This window comes from Nothoprocta perdicaria, unplaced genomic scaffold (genome assembly GCF_003342845.1).
Source record: "Nothoprocta perdicaria isolate Ctin4 unplaced genomic scaffold, notPer1 scaffold_65, whole genome shotgun sequence".
Lineage (NCBI taxonomy): Eukaryota > Metazoa > Chordata > Aves > Tinamiformes > Tinamidae > Nothoprocta > Nothoprocta perdicaria.
Window position 1 is genome coordinate 1659598 of NW_020455921.1, and position 23685 is coordinate 1683282.

Sequence of the window (23685 nt, forward strand, 5' to 3'; positions counted from 1 at the left end):
TGTAGCATATTAGCTACTCTGGTGATTTTTACTTAAGAGGACACAATGCAGGTAAAGCCACATTAATTTTCATTCAAAATCCACTTTTATTAAAGTACATTGTTTTCCTTTAATTCATGACTCCAAACAATTTATCTTCATATTCTTACATGTCATTTCTGCCGCTCTTTCCTCTGCTTGTATTCCACAATAGCTTTTCTATTCTCTGTTGCTTCTCCCTAGCAATTTATTTCATTTATCTTTAAGTGCATCCAAATATTTGATCACAAAGCTCAAACAGCAGTTCTGCCAATTAGAGAGAAACCGCTTTGATATGCCTGATTACAGATGAAACAAGAACAATGTGGGCACTTACAAGAAAGAATATCAAGTAGAAAGGCAATCATTGAAGAAAACAATCTTCTTTTGGTTGTGAAGTCATTACAAAGGGATGAAGTGTTCACATTCTATGGAGGAAAAAAAAGGAAATAAAACAAATAAAGATAACAAAATGAAGCAAGATTGATAGGCAGAAGAAAATACAGAAAACAACTAACACTTAGTTCAGAAAAGATATGAGCTCTTGCTTGAGGAGGGTTATATAAGGAGCCAAAAATCATATGGAATAGCAATTTTTTTACTGCTAATGAACATCTGGCAATACATGCTCAATATGGGTCTACAGAAACAAGCTAGAAGAAAAAAAATTGGCTTGCAAATAAAATTAAACAACAAATCAATGGATAATGTTGAGGAGATTTAATTTAATTTCCTTATTCTTTCCTGGACTATGAAACCTCTGCATAAATTCCTAAGAAATCAAAATAAATTTCTTGAGTATTGAAAAGAAAAAAAAATCAAAAAAAAAGAGCAAATAATAATTGCTTGTCCTCAGCCTGCTACGTACAGGGTCTAATTCCCAAAGTTTTGATGTTCTGGAATCTCTCTCCATGGATTTTAATGAAAATGGGATTCTTAAGGCTCCTTGAACAGAATTCAAAGTTAAAAGTTGATGCTGAAGATACTAAAACGCTTATGTATGAATTAATTGAAAAGAAGACTATTTAATTGGGTGGGGAGTGGAGGAAAGGAAAGGGAAGACCAACAGAATAAATGGATCCATAGGCTTTTATTCTATTCCCAACACAACCTACTTACTGCAAAAGTATCTTCTAAATAATGCATTGACACATGTTGACAGTAGTCAGGAATGTTCTTTTTCATCTATAACAAGAATTGGATGGTTCAAATACTCATTTAATGCCAAACTGAATACATCTGATTTTGAAACTAAGAAGTGCTGTGCCCACTATTTGGATTGGAGATTTCCGAGATGCCCTTAGCACAGGCCATGAACTGAGCTGAACGCTTGACAAATGCTAGACCACAGAAAGACTTCCTCTGGACCTATCATTGTTGCTGGTTTGAATGATGGAAGTATTTCTTTACTATTATTTTTGTTTTCCTTGTGACATATTCAATTCCGACAACTGCTGGAGGCAGAACTGAGTAATCTGTCCCACTGTGGATTTCTAGACTTTTATGAGACCATTGGGTGAAAAATGGGACATGTGAGAAATTCAAGGCAAACTATTTATAGATATTTGCTGAATTTCTGAATTTTTGTATCCTGATAGCAAATAAGAAAAAATCATCATCTTTGTGTAATGTATGAAAAAATATTTGTGCCTCACCTCACACTACAAATCCTGTCTTCCTAAGGTTCCAGTTTGGCATGTGTTATGTAGAAACAGTGACAGTTTTTGGGCAAAGACTAATTTGAGTCTTGTTGATAAACACTAAGAATCATTTGTTGGATGTTAGCAGAATGACAGCAAGGCAATGCAAACAGTCAGAACCAGATCCTCTATCTGTAATGATTTTTTGCCTCMATGTTAACTAAATAAGACAAGTCCAGACTCCTAGAAGTATTTTTTTATGAACAACTCTCCAATTATTTAAGAGCAGAATCTAGAAACTGAGATTAACAAATTGTCTCCATATATTTTTCCTTGTATAGCAGATAAGTACTTTTATGATAGACTTTAAAAATGTGAAGCATTTTGTGCAGCTGAAGAAAATCCACATGGCTAATTGTAGGGGAGGACATTATAAACTTAAATCATTTGGGTGCCCTSTTCCTGTGGCTTTTACAGCAATTTATTTCATACAAGTGTTATATGAACAATATTTACTTTGCAACAGTCCAAGTCACAGCTGTTRATCATCACAGAGCATCTGCAGTTCCCCCCTTCACCTCTCCCTTCCCCTATCCCCACTCACCCTACCTGGCTGTTACTTCCTCARTTTACCAGGATGGACAGATTTTGTTGTACTCCTCAGCAGCTTCAGTGAAGGCTGGAAGTGCTTGTTTGCAGAGCACCCAGGAGTGATATAACATGAATAGCTGATGAGCAGCACTCATGTAACCACCGCAGTTAAGTCAAGTCAAGACCAGAAAACTGAAGCAAACATACATTGCCCAAGAGAGTGGTGTGAAAATGCGGCTAACTATCCTACTTTTCCTGTTTCCTGTCCACTAGGACCATCTCATGTCCTTTGCGAGGCATGGCAGAACAAAAATGAGAGAAAGCTTCTCATGGTGAACCAACCATTGAATGGGTTTTTAAACCAAACACAGCTTAGAAAACTAGTTTAACAGAAGCTCAGTTTGCATGGACACAGCTGAGCATCCATGTGTCATCTACTGCCCTGTGGAAAGCCAAGTTTTTTCCAGAGTATTTCTTGTTCAAATACTACTTATTCTTTTCCACTGTTTGCAGTGGAAATGGTGATTTTTGAACAGCTGCTTCTAGCAGGCACAGGACTGAATTATATTATAAGGTAATTCTCACTTGTGCAGCCCTTGGCACCTAAATGAAGCTGAAGAACACAGGTACAATTTTGCCCTGGATTTCTGTGAACAGAAAGTGTCAGCAATGTCACTATGCCTTCCAGTTAGGTGCTTTTAATAATGTGTGTCTTCATTGTAGCCCTGTCCGAATAGGTTCACAATCATGAGAAATAGCCTACAAAGATCAGCTCTAGCTTCTCAGGTCTTTCTGAAGCTTCCTGGTGATGGAGCAGRAGTGGCTATGGAATAGAGAGTCGGCTGAGAGGATGAGAGTCTAACTGATTGTGCAAGGGTCTCATAAGAGGATAAATATAGGGACAACTGTGCTGGAAAGTCCTCTTGCATTTTAAGGCCACACTATATTAATGCTATTATAACAGCYTGAGATGAAAGTGGACAGTTACAACATGTTCAAGGAAGTTACTAGGGAGAAGATATCTGTCCAAACATTTTAAAAGTCTCRTTAATTAACACCAATTGTTTTCAGGGTAACTATAAAACTTTGGCAATGTTTCTCTGCCGTCTTATGCGTGTGCATGTCCAAGAGGAGAAACAGTGTTTCCTCTGACATTCACAAAATTGTTTTTTCAGTACTTCTGACTGAGCTGAAAATCATAATTCATTCCAGATTATTTTTCAGAAAAGAAGAAATCTTACAAAATGTCTGCCTAAACCAAAGAGAGATTCTCTCTGTCCTGTGCCTTGAGAGATATCCTCTAGTATATATTTAAAACGTGTTATATGTTGAAAATATGACTTATTAAAGTATTAATGCTTGCATGACTCTTAAAGGAACAGTTCTTTATTTTGCAAATGATTTTATTAAATCATTCAACAATTTTCTATTACCTGATCAGCTCTATCATACTTGAATATCATGTATCAACAATTTCTGGTGGAAGGAGAAATAATGCCAAGCTGTGTACATGTTCCATACATCCTGTCCTTTCCTAAATTCTTACTCTTCTTTCCATGCTATTCATGATAYTCTCACTTGTCCTCTTCCTCAAGACAAAGATTAAAGTCCTTTATGATTTACAACCATAATCCCAGTTTTTATTTGAAAAGACAATAAAGAGTATTCAGTGGGTAATGCATCTCTGAAAATTTTGCTGTAGAGTTATGAGACTTTAAGCCAAAGGCACAGCAGGAATTCATCAAAGCAGTAGCAGGGGCAGCAAAGTGAGAACTAGCACTACTTAGCCAAGGTGGTCCCTCAGAGAGCATTTTGCATAAACTCCCAATTCAGTATTCCCATCATCTGCAGGGGCATTTATGAACAGGTATAGTTTTAGTTAATCTCTGAGCAGACAAAGAAAGTGTATTTCCAACCCAATTAAAGCAACCCCAGTCCACATTGTGGCTGTAATTACGGTTTGCATAATGAGACTTCATTTTGAGCATCAAACCAGAATATTAATGCTCTTTTTGCAGCTTTGAGGTAACCAACAGATTGTATCACTGCACAGAGTCAGTATATCAAGAAATAGCATGATTCAGACTATAGACCCTCATGTCGCCCCAGGTCCACGCATTGGACAGACTTATGCACTTTTACTGAAATCTGCACGAGGAGGAGGGAAGACAACATCGAAAGCTCAGTGAACAGAGCACCTCTGATGAATATTACCCTTTTTGTACACATCTGGCTCCCAAACCTCACCTTTCAGGGAGAGTTCAGCATATGGCACTCATTTTGTAATTAAAGGGGATAGGAAAGCAGATGTGCTGCATCTGCTGGGCTCTCAAAAGTGAAAGGGCATTAGAGGGAAAAATACAGGTACATGAACATGGTGATCGGCTACCTCAGAGAGACCCAGCCCTTCCCTAATGTTAGGCCCAGTCTTTGCTAGGTATCAAAATAGTGATGGAAAAGACCAGAATGGGCATGACATCTCAAAACTGGTGTGGATGTCCAGTGACAGCACTTGAAGCGAAGCAGGATGATGCACATTGCTCACCACCACAAGTGWCCTCTGCGTGTTACCTGAGACTGAGCCCAGCACTTCATGGAAATGCCAAGTTTACCACAATTTTGTGGCAAGGCCAGTGACCAGAGTCCTCTGCCCAAATTCACATGTGCAGAAAAGCCAGGCGGAGGGTCCCCACGCAATGGGACACAGTGGACTACGTGAAAAGACAACGTGCTGCCACTGCACAACAAACCCAGGGCTGCCCTGCAGCAGAGTGGGGAATGCCTGGGGCTGGGGGCTTCTGTGAAGCCTGCCCAAAAGAGAGCAGATATTATAAATAGCGTTTTCATGTGCTGAGGAATAGGATAGACTTATAATCCTGTGTGCATGACAAAAATTTTAAAGCAGTCCTTTCATTTAAACAGCATCTAGACTATGAGACCTTCATGACTCTCATACAAAATGTRGGTCCTTTATTTTCCTTTTTCTTACTAATTTATACCTGGTATGTACTAGTATATTTTAAATTCATATTCAACAATATACAGCAATCCTGTGCCCTGAGACACAGCTTCCTTCCAATAACTCCTTGTGTTAACACATAAAAAAAAAATTGACCTTCAAATAGAAGATAGATTTTGAGGTCAGTGATAAAACTGATAGCAATCAATGTGAGTTTTAAAAGCAAATTAATCTGAGAAATAGATTTGCTTACTGATCAATACATAGACCATTTAAGTTGTCTCAGTCACTTATTTTATTGGCTTTCAAAAGACAGAGGAAGAGAAATCAGAGGCAAAACAATATTGCTGCATTAATAACAAGCCAAATGCAGCTGGACTTGTAAACAGAATTGCCAGAAATGCTGGAGGCCCCCATTATAATTTCATGAGTATCTGAGCAATCATGTTTGGCATAAAGTATTCAAGGAGTATCCTCAAAAGCCCACTTTTAGAGAACGGGCACAAATTATAACTCTGGGCTTTATTCACAACAAATCAGTCCTACGGGTGTTGCATAATTTGGCTTCAGACAAAGAGTGTGCAGGCAGGGATAGGAGTGCATGCACTGGCATTTCGATGAAGTTTGCATGCACGAAGGCGTAATTTTCTAAGTGAAGGGAGATTTAGGAATACAGCCTCTAGATAAAGGGATTTGTAGTCCCTTTAGTAAATCTCTGGCCTGTTCTGAGAGGGKACCAGGCACAAATTTCACATGCAAATAACACAATTTTGATAGAACCAAGCAAAATTTACCTAAACAAAGTCAGATCAAAATATGTAAGGGTTAGTTTTACCCATTGAAAAAAGCATAGTAAAGTGTGGAGTTTACAGAATATAAGGCTATATGTAGGTTATATACTGTAAAAATAAATTACTTGACATAGTGAGTATACATACTACATATGGTGAATTTTAAAGACATCTAGTGCCAGTCATATGCATTTTTATGCTTTCAGAATGAATATGCTAATGATGAACAAATTCTATTCAGTGAAACTTCTTGACGTAAAATTGCAAGTGGGTTCTTTTGCTGGAAGATGTATATGAGACGGAGGGAAAAAGCCACAGAGGAATAAAGAGGGAAATGAGCGAGGAAAGAACAAACAGAGTTACATAAGGAGAGCACTGGAAGGAAACTTKCAAAAGAACATTCAGAAGAGTTGATCAGGCCCAAATTCTCTTGTCTGTATTCACTTCTAGCAGAAAGAAGGCTATGGGAGTTATAAACCTTCAGCACTCTGCAAAAGCAGACAGCTGGCATTCCCAAGACCTACCTAATTAAGGCTGGAGACAGCAGTAGCTGRGGTAACAGATATTGTTTGTTTATAACAGAACAGCACATTTCCACATCACTCAGTGCTCTCAAGGTGCACTGGCATCTAAACCAGGGTTGTATCATTTTCAGGCATTCTTCCCTACATTTGGTTGCATTCACTTAGCTGGAGCAGTAGACTAGAAGAAGTTCTTCAAGCCATGGGCATCATTTGCCTATGAACTTGGTCACCAAATTATAACTTGGTATAGACTCCTCCTCCTACATTGGACTTCTGAAGGGATATAAATACTCAAATAAAGATGCAATGGAAGAACAGTGAACCATTCAACTGACAGTCCTGCCTTGTTTCTGCAAGATCTTTTTCTTTCTTTTGGTCTATTTCTATTGTTTTGGGACAAAATTAATGAAGATTGCTGATGCATTAAATGAGCTGTGAAAAAGTGAATACTCTCCTGTTTCACACAAGTGAAAGCAGTTTTCTCCTTTATATTACAATTTCCCATTTATATCATAACTTGGTTCATTTCAGATTGCAAAAGAGAAGCTGAAGTAGGCTTATTCTAACAATAATCATTACAGATATTTTCTAATATTTGGAAAATTAATTGTGTGTTGCCGACGGGGGTCGGCAAACCTCGTTCGCTAGCTGGACTGACCTGGGGTTGTCCGCGCCCCTGGGCCCCAGAGCACAGATATCACTATGGGGGATGCGGCAAAATGGCGATTATTGCGCAGTTCAGTCTGCCTATATACTCCAGCTGAATGCGGAAACTCACCTACTGCCCAATCGGGAGACTAATTTCTACTTTTCGCCTTGTATGGCATGGGGTTATCAGTAAACTGCATAAATTAATTAYGCTCCTAACTCCCGTGACATCGCGAGATCTTCCGAGCGCCATGCCCTAAGCTCTATGCCCTATRCTATASTATATCATCTACTTTCACTAAGCTCTCTAACTTATTAAGCYCTAAAAACACAAAAACTCCTACAATTGTGAAAATAGTTGTCCCTGTGCAAATCACAGAAGGTACTTTCCTTCACTCTCTGAATATATTACTTCCCCCTTCAGCCCACGAGGATGTCCTTACTTTCATTGCTGTCTAAAATATTAAGATTTCCTGATTTAATAATAACAAGAATGAATGAGTAATAGCTACTCTTGGTGAAGTAAGTGATTAACACTTTCTTACCTCTTCTATTCATTTTCTCACTACTCCAAAAAAAACCCAATAACAGATATAACGTTAGTAGCATCTGTGGGGCTAGAAATATCAAAGCTGCCAGAAGAGGTGGGGTGTTCAGGAATTTTTGTAATTGTACTTCTAATTTCACAGCTATATATCATTTATCCTCTATAAAAGGAAATCTGAATAATATATAAAGGTAAATCTGAAAAATCCTGTTTACTTAGGGAGAAATAACCTTCTCTGCCTCTTCTTGGTGAAACAGGAAAGATGTCATACTAGGTACAATACTCGTGTTGCAGGTTAGCTCTCATAGAAAACTAATCCTACTTTCTACTTAGCTCACTTTTAGTGATGATTAATAGTCTCCTATTTTACATTTTGAATGTCAAGACGTCTTCAGTCTCCCCTCCTGGAATCTGTAATAACTAATGAGAGAAAAGACTCCATTTGAAACACTCAAACCAACTTCCTAAGCATCCATGCTCCAATCAGCAGAGCTACTGAGACTCACCTTCTGCCTATAATTCCCACTATGAATCCTGGTCTCATCTGTGCAATTGAAAAATTTAATCATGTGGACTTTCAGATTGCTTTCTAGGAAAGTCCTTTTTAGATACATAAAGTCCAAACTAAACAGGGAGTTTGTGAGTGTGGATATCGTCACTGGTTTTCATGTAATCAGTGCTGTAAATTTGTGGAGAATGTTCTCCTGCCCAAGAGTCAGTATTTTTATGGCAGAAGAAATTAATTKTAACAGATGACTAACTAAAGTCTGGCTGATGCTCTATGTATTCTATAAAAAGGATATACAGCTTTGTTAGGTCTTGATATGACATAAATTGCTTTCTATTTTCAGGCTTGCTGTGCAGTAAATACACATTTCTTTCTATAAAATACCTTCYGATTAGATGTGAAGAATTCTAGAGGTAGTGAACAAAAACATGAGGTTTTATGTGCTAGGAAAGACATTGCTCTGATAAAAACCAGCATTRCTACAAGAGCACGTTGGTCTCACATTTTCCATTGTGAAATAGCAAGAAGTTTTGAAATAGGATATGGCTTTATATGAAGCAATGAGTATACCTAGCCTGTTAAATATATTTCCAAAATTCCAATCACCTAATTATTTACATCCTGTGTAGTTTAGGTCATAATGGGCAACATTGTCTCAACAAAACACCATGAAAACTCTATTCATGCTGTGATACAGCCTCCACAAGACCTCAGGAGACTACAGTGGTCACATCTCACCTGTAGACACAGGATCTTCTGCTGTAACAAATCATAATGAAAGCAGCCCAAACCACTCTAATATCTGACTGCACACAGCCCTGGTTGCTCTCCAAAGCMCCTTGTGCTTTGGACATATATACATGACATTTTATTTTCAAACCTCCTCTCAAGTTAGGGATGAGCTGTCAGTGTTTGTCAAGCAGAACAAGCTGATGCAAGTTCATTCCTGATGCTAAAAGAAGCATTTAGATATAACAATATATGTACAAAATTTTAATCCAAATYTCTTTTTTTTTTGTTTTTGTGTTCTGCGGTAAGATAAGCCTTCTGCAAATATTGGATATATATGCCTTTCTTGATGTTGTCTTTCAAGAGGGTTGAGGATTGGAGGTTTTTTCTACCTTCTAAACACTAAGTAATAAAGTCCATTTCTTCCTCAAAATTTCTTTAATATGAGCTTTCCGAGTCTGGTAAAAAACATTATAGCTCAAATGTGTTTTCTGCTGTAGAAGATCTATAAATCAGATGAAATATATATCAGCCTAAGCGAGTAATATATTCTAGTAATTAAAATAACACTAAATTGCAAAATTAGCATTAAAGCTGAATTTGCAGAGAATAAGTACAATGTGGAATCCATTTTATAAAGTACTTTTCACAAGAAGGATAAAATAGTTTACAGCCGTCAATTAGACCAACCAAAAGGCTAAAGGAAGAGAACTTTTTTCCATCTACTTTCCAACTTGCTGTCTTTTTAGGATGTGTTGCCCTAAATGAGTAGCCATGCTTGTTCMGTAATGAGTGAGAGGTATCGTGCATCTCTGAAAACTCTGCGTTAAAATTCATYCTTCAAATTAAAGATAGAAATAAAACAATTTCCCTGCCATAYACAGTGTCTATTTTTCTGAAGAGCATTTTTTTTCCCCTTTAAAAACTGATTTAACCAGTTGGCAGACATTTTTGGCAATACTGGGAAGAAAATTTCCTTTTTCATTTCATGAAGCCAAACAATCCCAGCTATTGTCTGCCTTATTATCACTGAGCAGACTAGAAKGTAAAGGCATTCAAGGATGATAGACCACTATATTTGTTAGTCAACTGGTGTTTCTTTCTTCCTTGATTACASCTATGAGAATATTATTTTTATTTGGTCAAACAAAATCAGCTTCGTGTCTCCAACCACCTACTCTTAAATACAGTCTGGGTATTTTTTTTTGACATACTTGTGTTAAAGAGCTGACAGGGCTTGCTGAAACTCTGCAACACAGCAATGAGAATGGTGAAAATTTCTGCAATGCTGAAAATTACTGCAGTCTGACAGTGGTATTCATATGGTAGTTGTCAAAACAGTTAAGATAAAATGGAAAAAAAATCGTAAGTAATTCAAAATCAATGAAAATAGACGGGAGAGGTTATGTTTTCTAAAGTCAAGTAGGAGTCCCAAATGCTTTTAAATCATAGGTAGTACGTTTCATGCTTGAGTAACTTAGAGGTAGCATTTGAATTTCAGCCTATTTTGACAAAATTGAATTATTTGCAAATGTTCTAAATTCTGCTACCTTTGCTTGCATTGTGTTGTACATATGACTACTTCTGAGAAGTCTTTTTTTTTTCTAAACAGATAGTTCCAAAATGCTCTGAGCTAAATTGTTTTTTCTTTTGCAACAGCCATCATAGAACTTTCCAGTGCCATATCTTTGACCACCAACAGCTTTTTCTATACCTTTTTCACTTGTTCTCACTCACTTTCCTTTTTTTTCACTTGTTTCACTTTTTGCCACACATTTGGCTTTCCAGATGTTTATCTTATAACTTAAAGAAACTTAATCCAATTAATGGCTATGCATTCATCATGGAGTATAACAAAATTTCATTATGAAGGTCTATTTAGACAGTTGTAATATCAGTTAATGTATATCACAGCAATGCTCTTCTTTTCAAAGCCATATTGAGTAAACAGAGTTATCTAAGTGATCCTCCCAATATTATTTACCTAATATTACTAAGAACACTAAGTATTAAAGTGGCCAGTGACAGGACAAGGGGCAATAGGTATAGGTTGCTACAGAGGCAGTTCCATCTCCATGTGAGGAAGAACTTCCTCACTGTGAGGGTGACAGAGCCCTGGCACAGGCTGCCCAGGGAGGYTGTGSAGTCTCCTTCTCTGGAGATCTTCCAAACCCRCCTGGATGCCGCCCTGTGCCCCGTGCTCTGGGTGTCCCTGCTGGAGCAGGGGGGTTGGACTARAWGATCTCTAGAGGTCCCTTCCAACCTCAACCATTCTGTGATTCTGTGATTCTGTAAAAATAAATTGTAAGTACAGTTATTTTCTTCTTGCAGATCCCCTCTYAGCTTAAGCTGGTAACACACAGCTAGAAAGTATATGTCAAAAATACTAAGTCGTAGTCTGAAAGGGACCCAGAAAATATAGATTTTACTTTGTAAAAATGCTACAAAAAAAATGATATATAGCATAGCCATCTACATAGTTTTTGAAACCATTTGTTTATCTCTTAGGATCTTGATTCTAAAATTGATGACTAGTCACTAAGCCTTTATTTTAATTGTTTTTCATTATGAAATTTTACAAAAACAGATTTTGATATATTTTACCAAATCTGGCTGTGTCAAGGTTGTAGTGTAAAAATCTAYCCAGGTGTCTGGATGGGAGCACAGCTCTGCAATGCTGTTGTCCCTTCTATACATCACAGTAGACAAGTGGCAGAGTCAGGTCAAGGATACTTGTCCTCTGTGATGATCAACCAGCCTGAAACTAGCACATAATTCAGTTTTAGGGACCAAAGTATAATTAAAGAAGCCATGCTGGTGATGAGCTTGCCAATACTGATCACTGTAATGAGCTGATATTTGTAAGTCACAGTCACTAAATTAGAGTTATATAGCAATTGCAGAGTAGCTTGTTCCCTTGAGGAACAAGTAATTCAATTATTTTTAGTGGAGTTTTTTAAGACTCTCATCTAAATAGCTTCTTATTCAAACAACTGTTAAATAACACATTCTGTATTTTACATGTGACATACTTCATCCTGAGATGAGATTTTTGAAGAGCAGCTTTAAAGGTTTGCTCAAGAGCTTTCCTGATCATGCAAGAAGTTTTATTGAAATAAAAGTTTCCAAACAGGTTCAGTTATAAACTCTTTCATAATATATTCTCATATTTAGTCATGGTATCAAAACTCATTTTAAAAAGGGAGCCCAGGACAGCTAGCACTCTACCAAAGAATTTCCAGACATGATATGATATTTTGGAATTAACAATTTAATGATGTTGCTATGAGCAGATGATGTCAGCTAGCCAAGAAGCCAAAGAAAAATAACTATAAAGCTTTATTTACTCACACAGCCACAATCAAAGCCTCTAAAGGACTGTTGCATGACACACAAGTACTTTGTTTAGTGCAATGTAGCCCAAATCCAGGACCTCTTTGTGCTATAAAATACAGCATCAGTGCTTATAAAATTAATATATCAAATGTAAGGAAAAGAGTAATAATCCTATGGCATTTTCAAGGCAACCCACAGTGAGGGACCTTAAAAGAAGGATTGAGCCATTTGGTCATGGTTGCTTCCCCGCCTGTGGTAGAGATGCTCCAGTCCCAATGCTTGTACACACAGAGGAGGGGAGACCCCTGGACACATGGCCACATGCTGCACACATGCCCAAACCTGCAATAGTCCAGAGGAGAGTTAGCTGAAGTAGAAGTATGCTGCCTTTAGTTGCTAGATGCTGTTTCGTCCCACTTGCTCTTTTATTATGTGGTAAAGTATGCTAAACAAATCTCTGCTCAGATGCTTTCCTGTTTTGAGGTAAAATCATTCTAATTCTCCAAAGGGTTAAACATAGTTGTCTGTTAATCTGCTGTCTTAAGTGGTGCATGAGGAGCTGATCCAACATCACCAACAGAAGCGTTACAGAGAGCTAGACTGAGAGCTAGCTCACAAGCTGAGCTAATGTGATCTCTTTCACATTCAGCATGACTTGAATGATTATTTCCCCTTGAACTTGCTCACTGTGACAATTTAAGTAACTGTCTCACTGTCTCCAAAGTTTTATGAAAGTCTTCTGTAACTGCTCCCATGCAAAAGTCAGTTTCTGTGATATTTGCRGCTGGCAAGGTTGTTCCTCTTAGCAGAGACAGTGCTAAGGACCCTGGGTGAAAGAACTCAGCTAGTCTGTGTGGAAATGTCATGGTTTGTAACATCCTGCTCACCTTTCCATCTTTCTACTTCATTTCCTTATTCTTATTTTGTTGTTTAATCTTATAGATTCTGAGGCTTAGTTCTCCCATACATATTTATTAATACTGCACTTGGTAGAGAAACCATTCTTCTTTTCTATAGTCATACCATTAATACAGTAACAATAATCTAAAATATAAAAATTCARTCTACCCAGTATAGCTCAAATATCAAGTATTTGTACTCATCAAAACAATTTCTAATCAGTTTTTGGGAAAGAAAGACTATGCAAACAAATTACTGACTGAATGGGCACTATGCATAGTAGAGCACTATGCAGATACACTGAAAAAAATAATCTAAATTAACTGAATATATTCCTCTTGAATTATTGATTATGGGTTGCAGACTTCTAAGAAGGTCTGTGCATGTTCCTGTTTCGGAAAAGCTGTGTTTTTACTTTTCCAATTCAATGCACTTGCTCAAATAGCGAAAAAAAAAAAATCAAACAAAACAAAGCAGATAGAATTTAGTTCATTAAGAAAAGGTTGATGTATAGCAAGCCAAATAGTAGTCAAATAAAGGTGGATTTTCATTTGGCAGCTCCATAATTAGGCTTTAATTCTTTAAATTCCAATAAGATCCCTGGCAGCATGAGATTCAGAAACAAACACCTAGGCATTAGATATTACACAGAACTTCCACATTATTTACAAGGAGTAAAGGTAGGGGTTGAATAAGTAGKTTTTTTCTCTTTGGCTTTCTTTGTTCATGGCATTACACATTTTTCACAGCATTAGTTATTGATAYCTTCTCATTGTGTTCTTTTCTGCTTATGAAAATCATCAGTTTTTCTGTAAAATTATTCTGAGACCAAATATAGTAGTCAAACTCTCTTTCAGGCATCCATGCAAGTTGATGTGTTTTTTTCCATTATGTTTTTGTACAAGCAGACTTGGCAGTGTGTTTGCTGATATATGAAATATTCTTTTCCAGTAGGAGTTTGCAGCATTTACAGAGGCAGCATGAAAAAATCTATGCATACAAAGCAAAGGAAAATCCATAATGCACCTTTAGTGCAGGTTTGTCTATTTAGTTATCGCTTTCTGACACGTCCTAGGTCAAAAACTTCCTATGCTGATTTGAAAATATAGTTTGCAATTTAAATTAATTTTGGTTTTCAGTGTATGGCATTGGAACTCTAGTGGCTAAACTTGTACTCTTGGCTAATCATCAACCTTCTTTTTACGTTTATACTACTTTTTTTACTTTACTTCTTTTTTTACTTTACTTCTTTTTACTTTACCAGGCAGTTTCATGGGTCCTTTATTCCTGGGTCTAAGTGAAATGCGTTTGGCAGTGCTAAATGGGGAGCTATTGCTGCCTTGGTTAACTTCTACCCACACTTTTCTCCAGTAAATCCACCCTGGAGCAGTGAAGAGATCCTCCCAGCACTGGGCAGGCTGGTACAACCACATTGCAGTCCATGGCCAGGAGCAGGAGCTAGCTCAAGTGTCAAGCAAATCATATTACTGTGACAGCACCCAACCTCAAAACCCATGTTTCTCAGTGCAACCAAGCAGCTCAAGTGAAGCATCATCCTGGCACACCTCTACAGAGCCATCTCCACTCCTGCCCTGGGCTCCCTCCACCCTGCAGATTCAGCCTGGCAACCAGTGACAGAAAATATAGCTGCAGCCATCTCAGAGACATATCTTTTTTTCTCTCATCATCGAAATACAGATTCTAGCCTTTGACAAGTTCCTTGAATACAAATCTTGGCAAAAAATCATAGTTTCCTTACATTTCAAACTTTGCATAAGTCAAGGGAGATGAACAAGAGAGTGGGAGGGCAGACTCACTAGTGACACCTGAATAGTCTCCTCCATCAGCCCACATCATCTCTGCCACTTCACAAGCCACATTTGCTTAGGCTGCACCTTTTTTCACCTTGTACCCACTAATGATTCCTGCTAGCTCACCCTTGGCTGAAGTGTTTGCCGTTTGTCCATACCATTGCTGTGCAGTAGCCACTACTAAAGAAAAGATGATTACTCTGACAAATGGACCTGTCAGGAATAATTTTGTTGCRTAGAGGCAGAAAAACATTCAAGTCATGTGAAAGAAACATCACTTTTATGTCAGAGAGAAGTGACAGAAACCAGGGCAGAAGAATTTGCATGCAAATGTTGGTTTGGAGAGTCAGGCTTGCATATAAAGTCATCTAATATTTTACGAAATTCATAAGCTGCTTTAGAGATTCAAAATGGCCTTTTTTTAACAAGCTAGAGTATTTGGGATATTTTACAGCTGTTAAGTGGATATTCAGTATGATTTTCTACTAATAAATTGGTATGATATTTCATATTAAATTGAATTGAGTAGAATATATGATTCATTCAGATGTTCCTCTACCTATAAATACTAAAATGGGTAGTCAACTTGTTAATATGAATGATTTAACCAATTTATGCCAGTTATCCTAGTATTACATTCAAAAACAAATTGTAAAAATATTTATTTAACCTGAAAACATTTTTAACTTTTTTTTTCTATAGAATGAATAATATATGTACATTTTGTTTAGCACATATGGCTTATCTACATAGAATTACACAGGAAGGATAATCTGAAAAAATTAAGTGGAGTCATTAAGTAACATGAAATCCCTCTGCAACCACTGTTTCTGAATTCAAGTTGCCCGATTCCAGCTAAATTGTTTCACTCCCCAAATAAATGGATTTTTTTTTAAAAAAAAAGGAAATAAAACTCATTAAACCAATTAAAAATAATGTGAATTTAAGTAGTAGAGTACTTTTTAATCTTAATTTTCACTAGCAAAGCTCCAGATTTCAGCATGAGTCTTTTCATTTAGATAATGTGTAGCAACAACACAAAGACTTTTTTAGGGAAGCTGGGTATATTCAGACCACGTCCAGACACATTTCACACAAATACGCTGAAAAATATGACCATTGTGATTGCAATGCTGCTATKTATTATCTATGAAAAAAAATGACACTAAAGGAGGTTACTGACAACTGAAAAAAATAAAAGGCTAACTACACATATATCTTTTTTAAAAAAAAAAAACAGTAAGAAGGATACGGGGCTAGCTGGTATGCTTCGCCTTGGTCACAYGAAAGAAAATAAAGCTCATCCTCTTACAATCTGTTTCTAAGCACACAAAGGAAACAGTGAAGAGTTTTTATTTTATTCATGAGAACAAAATTACCTTTGCAGAATTCAAAAGTGCAGAATAGTCAAGCTTGGCAGGAACCTGTGAGCATTCTTGGCAATGAGTTTGACTGCAAGTAGAGGATGTGAGTGGGCTCCCAGGTGAGGTTGACCAGAGCCCCTAAGGTCTATCAATGCACTCAGAACCATGACATATCAATACACTGACTAAGATTTTATCACGATCTCTCACAGCATTATTTTTGGAAGCTGAAGAAGTACAGGGTGGAAGAACAGATTTTTAAGTGAGTTAAAAATTGGTTAGACTGTCAGGCTCAAAGGGCAATGATCAATGGCTTCATACCAGTTTTATGACCACTAGGAATCAAAGTACCCAAGAATTAATATTGGCATTTATATTCTGCATCAGTGACCTGATTGATGATACAGGGGGCATCTTTAACATTTTTTTTTTTTTTTTGATGTATGGCAGCCTTCCTGGGGTCATGTTCTAGTTGATAGTAAGAGAAATCTCACAGTGGACTACATTAGAAGGAGCACGGACAGCATGTTACAAGGAGTTATTATTGTCCTTGACACTTATGAATCAACTGTTCTGAAACCCCAAATTCAAGAAAGATGTGGAAGAACTGGAAAATAACCAGGAGGAGACTAGTAAGGAGATCAGAAACACATGATGTGCTAGGAGAGGCTGRGGGAGGCTGAGGCTTGTTTAGTGAGATGAGTAAGAAACTAATATAAAATTCAATAGCAGCTTACAACTACTCAAAAGAGAGATACAAAGAYGGCAGAGTCAAACTCTTCCTGATAGCAGCAAGTGACACAGTAAATGGACAGAGCTTCAAATTGCAATTTGGAGTGTTCATGTTGGCCATTAGGAAAAAATTATTTGCTTGAAGCATCTCTGGAAAAGTTTACCCAAAAAAGTGCTGAGAACATCATCCTTTTAGATTTTTATGATTTAGCTAGACTGAGGYGGGATTGGTTGGATCTAGAGCTGGAGACAGTCCAGCTACAAGCAGGTGGCTGGATTGGATGATTTCCATAGGTGCCTTCCCATCAGSTTTTCTATGCAATAATAACAATAATGATAGTAGTAGTCTCCTGCTAAGATCAGTAGAAGTAATGGTATAATGGTGCATCTACATTGATGCTGTTAGTTTTCTATTATTCTGCTTCCACAGATGGAAATTTCTTTTTATTTTCTCCTTTTCTTTTTTTTTCAATGAACAGTAACATAGTATACACATAGTTGTAAGTTTAACTAAAGTCTACAAAACACCTTTTCACATTTTTAGAAGCCTGTTTTCTAAACAAAAGTTGATGTATCAGTTCTGTCTTCACCAAAGTCCTCCCCCAGTGTCTGTATTGTAAAGCACACAGAGGAGTATTACCGACTTCATCCTGAAAGCTGACGGTAGCATAAATATYAGCATTATTTTGGAATGTATTTATTTTGGAAATAAATAAATGAATAGAAATATATGAGAGTTAGCAAGTGATGCATATTTTGTTTCACTACCTACAAATCTTATACTATTTATCTAAAAGTAGTGATTTATGGCAGACGGCCAGTTAGCGTGCAGATTTGCAGTGGATTGCAGAGAACAGTGTCCGCATACATCTTTGTTAATAGGRAAAGATGGTGCTCTGATGTTCCATAGATAAACTAAATCCCTCCTAGTAGACACTAGAAAAATGTATTTTTATACTTTTCATGATATGCAAGAATTGAAATATCTTTTTTATCTTATTTTTAATCCTCCAAATTATATACTGCATCAAGAATTCTCAAAATTTCTAACTTTTTTCAATGTTTTAACATTTAGCAGGCATTTTCTAGAAAAGTTTAGAGGATTTGCAAGCAGCAAGTATGCTCAAAATTAAAAGCTCAAATCTCTCTCCATCCTCCATAGAAAACTACGATTTTCCACGGGGCTTTTTAGAGTACATAAAATGAGTAAAAGTATAGATGTGATTAAGCCAAGAAAAATGGATTTAAGTGAGATGACATCCTTGTACATAGAATTAAAATTGACATTGGGACTATCCATAGCTCATTCTCTGAGTAAGAACATGGGGGAATGGAGGAAAAACAAGAGAAAAGCTATTCTCATAATTAATTATAGTACAATCCAAAATGATAATGTATAGACAAATAGCCAAATGAAATTGTAGGTCCCAAGGGCTGCAATTCATATTAAATTTAGTATTATAAGGGATGACAAGGAATTAATCTTATCATATATGTTTATGTTGTGCTTGCTGTTACATATGCACATTAGTCTCCTCACCTTACTGCCTTTTAAATATATGAAACAATATATGTAAACAAGAATGTTTACAGAGAGGCAGGTGACAGCACCAAAAAATAACAGCTGAAGTAGATTTTAAAGGAACAAAATGAACTTTCATCATACACATGGAAAGATTTACCCAGGAACACAGGGCACAGAGACACAAAGTCATTGGTGTATGAAGCAGACACAAAGCTGTCCTAAGAGGATACCCAGGGAGCTGCAAAAAGCTGGAAACACGCTGTGTTTGGTAGAACATTTTGGTGGCTTCTTGAAGATAGGCAGAAGCCCAAATRTAACATTTCTGTGACAGGAACGGAAGGTTTAGGGATATGTGTAGGGGAGAAGATTTTAGGGAAAAAACAGTGGTAGAGAGGAAGCAGAAAAGTAGAAAGGTGGGGCTTTAACTCTAAGCTCTTGACCCTTACTGACAACAGAGTCAAATAAAGATATTTTTGACAGAACAATATTTTTGTGTGTGTGATTTGGGGTCATTTCGAGTTTACTATTTTGAATTGATACTTAACACCAAAAGATGCAGGTGGGGAAAGGGAGAAAAGAAGTGATGAGGCCAGACATACAGAATTACAAAATCATAGAATCACAGAATGGTTGAGRTTGGAAGGGACCTCTAGAGAACATCTAGTCCAACCCCCTGCTCCAGCAGGGACACCCAGAGCACAGGGCACAGGGCGGCATCCAGGCAGGTTGGGAAKATCTCCAGAGAAGGAGACTCCACAACCTCCCTGGACAGCCTGTTCCAAGGCTCTGTCACTCTCACAGGAAAGACGTTCTTTCTCACAYGGAGATGGAACTGCCTGTGTTTCAGCTTACACCCATTTATTTCCCCTTCTCCTGTCACTGGCCACCACTGAAGGGTTTGTAGGTACAAGGTACGGGGTTTGTAGGCAGCTGATATAAAAGTAGATAAAGTCATTAAAAGCCTGGGCACAGCAGAAGGAGAAATGGGCCAAGTGCAGCAWTCTGAGGATTGGAGCAAGTCATTCCAAAACTATGAGATGTAAATGGATCACATTAATAGACTAAGACACAAGCTTCATATAAAACAGCATATATGCATATTAAATTTTGATACCTTCCAAAGAAAATGTTGCTTGAATGGTTCCACAAATACCCTGTAATTTAGCATGTGCCTTGAGCAACTGCTAATCTGTTAAGGTCAGAAAATACCAGAAAACAAACTATTTCAAAAGCTTTTTAAAAGACTTGCTAACATATAAACAGACTGCACATTGTCAAATCATTCCATGTAAGCATAATTTTRAAATTTCAGCCCAGCTGGCACTTATATCTCTGAGGAGGGTTTTTTGTGACATCTGTCATTGGTTTTTCAAGGCATTTCAGAAAGTAGGCACACTCACTTGGAGTTCCCAAACTGAATTATATAAGCAAACTCTATTGTAGGAAGTGCCAAGGGAGTGTTTGTCTCTGAAATATAGCCCTACCAAGGTGTATTAAGCAAGGATATTWAAAAAAGTTGACTTATTTCTGAAACTAYTGCTGAAGGAATTTCATCTGCTTTGAAGTAAGTTCTTGAGGATGGTCTAAAATTGAGAGGAGGAAAGATAGATCCAGTACCAGTCTAAGGAAGACTGAGATGTTGTTTTCTTGTCTGCAATCTGACTGTAAGAGAAAAACAAAGCATTGCTTGCATTATTTACCTCTGTTTTTCCCCTGTTTAAACCAAAAATTAGACAAGGACTTCCTCTTAGATCTCTTGAGATTGCTTCTATTCCTYTCATACTTCATTTTGCATGACCTTGTTACAGAGAAAGGTATATTAACCCTTAAATGTCTGCAGTGCTTTCAGGCGGTCATAGTGTGATATATGGAGGAGATGAGATTTCATGAAGATTCTGGACTTCTTAAGATATGTAAATATCATGTAAATACCAGATGGAGATAGTTTACATAACTGTATCATACAGCATTACACATGCTCAGTTGAATGCCCTGAGGATTTTGAAAGGACTAAAGTGAATTTAGATGTGGAAAAGCTTTAAACAATAGACTTTAGAATTTCTTTAGTCTGACTTCTTTAGGCAAAATTACTTTTAAATACCTCTTTGTCTTCCCATATGAACTTGATCACCAAGAGGCAATGTTTTTCTGGAAAAGTGTAATCTGGGAGTCACATGAAATCTTTCAGTATTCACTAAATTATTCCCTCTTACTGTCTGGAGCTCTTAATTTTTTAACCCTTTTCCTTCTGTGAAAAGGTTGCTTTTAAGGAGAAAAAAAATCTGTTCTACAAAGCAAGTCACTTCACTGTTGTTTTGTTCACTTCTGAAACCTTTTTCCTTTTGAACAGAGTACAGTGCTTCAGAAATCTCATCTGGTCTTTTCGTATTCCCATTAAACTTCCACATAGTACTAGTGAGACTGTTGTCTCTGCTATGCCTGCCCAGAAGGAGTCCAGATAATAATGCCATCTTCAGTAAGAACCAAAGTAATTCTTTAGTATCTTCTCCAGATTGGATCTGTCTTACTTTTAGGAGAGTTTTGCCTTAAAAACACATTTCTTCTAAACTTTGTGTTAGGAGATAGAGGGTTCGAATAATRTCTTGCAAGTAGACCTGCAGCTGAGGTCTTCATAATTCAGGCTGTACAACTGTACTATCTCATGCTCATTTCTGTTGCTTAAGGGTCCAGAAAGAGTCTATAGTTAATGGTATGAAGTTCCATATTTCCACTGGTAGTATAGCTGGCCAGCACATTGCATTGGAGCAGGTACCATGCATACCACTCTTGGGAACAAGCAGAAAAATATTTCCACATAGATTCATTATTTTACATTTTTAGCTCACTTTTCAGTGTCTGTAACAAACTGTCCTGCTGTGAACTGTCCTGCTGTGAACTACGTGTCAGTGCAGCTTTGGGAAGGAAAATATATTCAAATGAAGATGATATATCCTATCATTTTCCTCTTTTTTTTTTTTTTTCTTTTTAAACTTCAAAGAAGAGTACCTTTCTCAGATTGCAGGGTGAAATATTATAAAGATGGACACCATGACAGAAAACAAAACCCACAGTGTTCATTTAGTGTTGTGAACCATTAAGCCTAGACTCCAAACAGCAGATATCGTAGTTGTCTGCTGGGATTAGTTTGCTCTTGATTTCCATGAGGGATAGAACCAAATCTGGGGGCAGTGTTTCCTTTTGGATTTAGATAACACAGGGACTGATCTTTTAGCAAGAGGGGATCTAAGGAAAGGAGCTGTTAGTTGAAAAGAAAGCCAATAATTTATGTGCAGCCGCCATGCTCCAAACAGGTGTATGTGGCTGCTTGAAGCTGTGCTAGTCTGAGCAGCAGAGAGACACAGGTCATCATCCAAGTTTTAGATGAGAAAGTTTGAGCAAAAGAAACTGCATCAACATGTTGTTTAACATTTGTCCTTTCTCCAGCCATGACCTGATTTCAATCAATTGAAATCTGCAGAGTTCCCACACTGTGATAGCAAAATGATACAGCTCTGGTCCTGCTGCCATAAAGGTAGCATGGGTGAGAGTTCCTCTGATTCCTGAAACAAAGGGCAAGAAATTTTATGGACATAGCCACAAGTGCACCAGGAGAAAAATCCAGTTGGGATGCACAGTGGGGTTTCCTCTCAGTGGAAACTGTATCACCTTCAGCTCTTCTCCCTAGAAAGAAAAAACTTTTATTTTGTGTCTACTTCTGAAAGAAAGGCAACACTGAGAGTAAAGATTTTTGCTCYGCTCTTCTTTTCCACATCTTCCTTGTGGAAAATTGAAAATGAAGATGAGAGGCCAAAAAGCTGTGAGAAAGGCAGAGAAATGGGGAAAGGCAGAGATAGAAAGTAAGGAGGAGAAGCAAAAAATATATTTCAGTCTTTGATATCATATTCTGAGCTCTCCATAGAATTGGCTTTTGGAAAGAGCAATGGGATAGGACTTTGTCCCAATCATTTCAATAAATAAATCCCCCTCTCGTCCAAAGATACTTCTTTCATAAAAGTATGTCAAACCTGGCATTTCTTTTAGAGTGACTCTTATAGACAAGGCGAATACGATATTTTCATTTTCAACACTTTTTCTCCTTATTATTCTGTCCATTTAATTTAAAAAAATGCAGCATATAATATGTTCAGCAGTGGCTGTGAAAACAGAAGAATTTCAAAGAATCCGAAATATTTTCGCCCAAGCCATGTTTAACTGTAGATTGCCCATTGGTAGGACCTCATTACCACTTTGGCCCTTGGAATTCAGAAACTCTGTGAATTTCATTGGAATCATCACAACAGGTCCCCTCAGCAGTAGGAGCCAGGACAAAACCTCATTTCTTTTCTTGTGTCTCAGAAAATCTTGCCCAAATTTGCCCCTGAAGTGATGACGACAGCACTCAGAACGTCCTATCTTGCCGTAGATGTGGTTAAGCCCCTCCATGGTTGGGAACCTTGGTTTCCCACTGCGCAGCAGCAAACGCCAGCTGCCAGCTCCCCTGCACAGGGAGGCCGATGCACAACGTGGTCCCTCGCTCTGTGCAGAAGGCAAGCACATTTCTTCTCTCCGGGGTGTTTTGTTCTAAGTAAACGCTATCCCCAGAGTATTGTAACAACAGCAGCAAATATCTGGATGTTGAATTATGCAAATGACATATGAAAAAAAAAATGTGAGATTTCCTCATTCAACACCGTTTGACTGATGGAACATTTAGTTCCAGCTGAAGCACACAGCAGCACAGAAACTTGCCAGTCCATTATTTCTGCAGAAACCCTGAAGATCCAAACAGCACCACGAAGACCCAGAGGCGAGGGATTTCATTACTGAATGTGTAGAAATGCTTTTGAGATGCACTGATTACCTCAAATACAGCAAGTAAAATAAAATAAGCAATTTGCTTGTGATCTAATGAAAACAGGCAGCCAGCTTTGTGAGTTCGCTGGATGCGGCTAAAAATCTTATGTGATATGCTACTGAGCTGTTACAAAGGGGACTAAAATGTATCATTTAGATTAAATATTTTCCTTGTCTGTGAAGAGAGATTTTTTCCAGGAGGAACCAT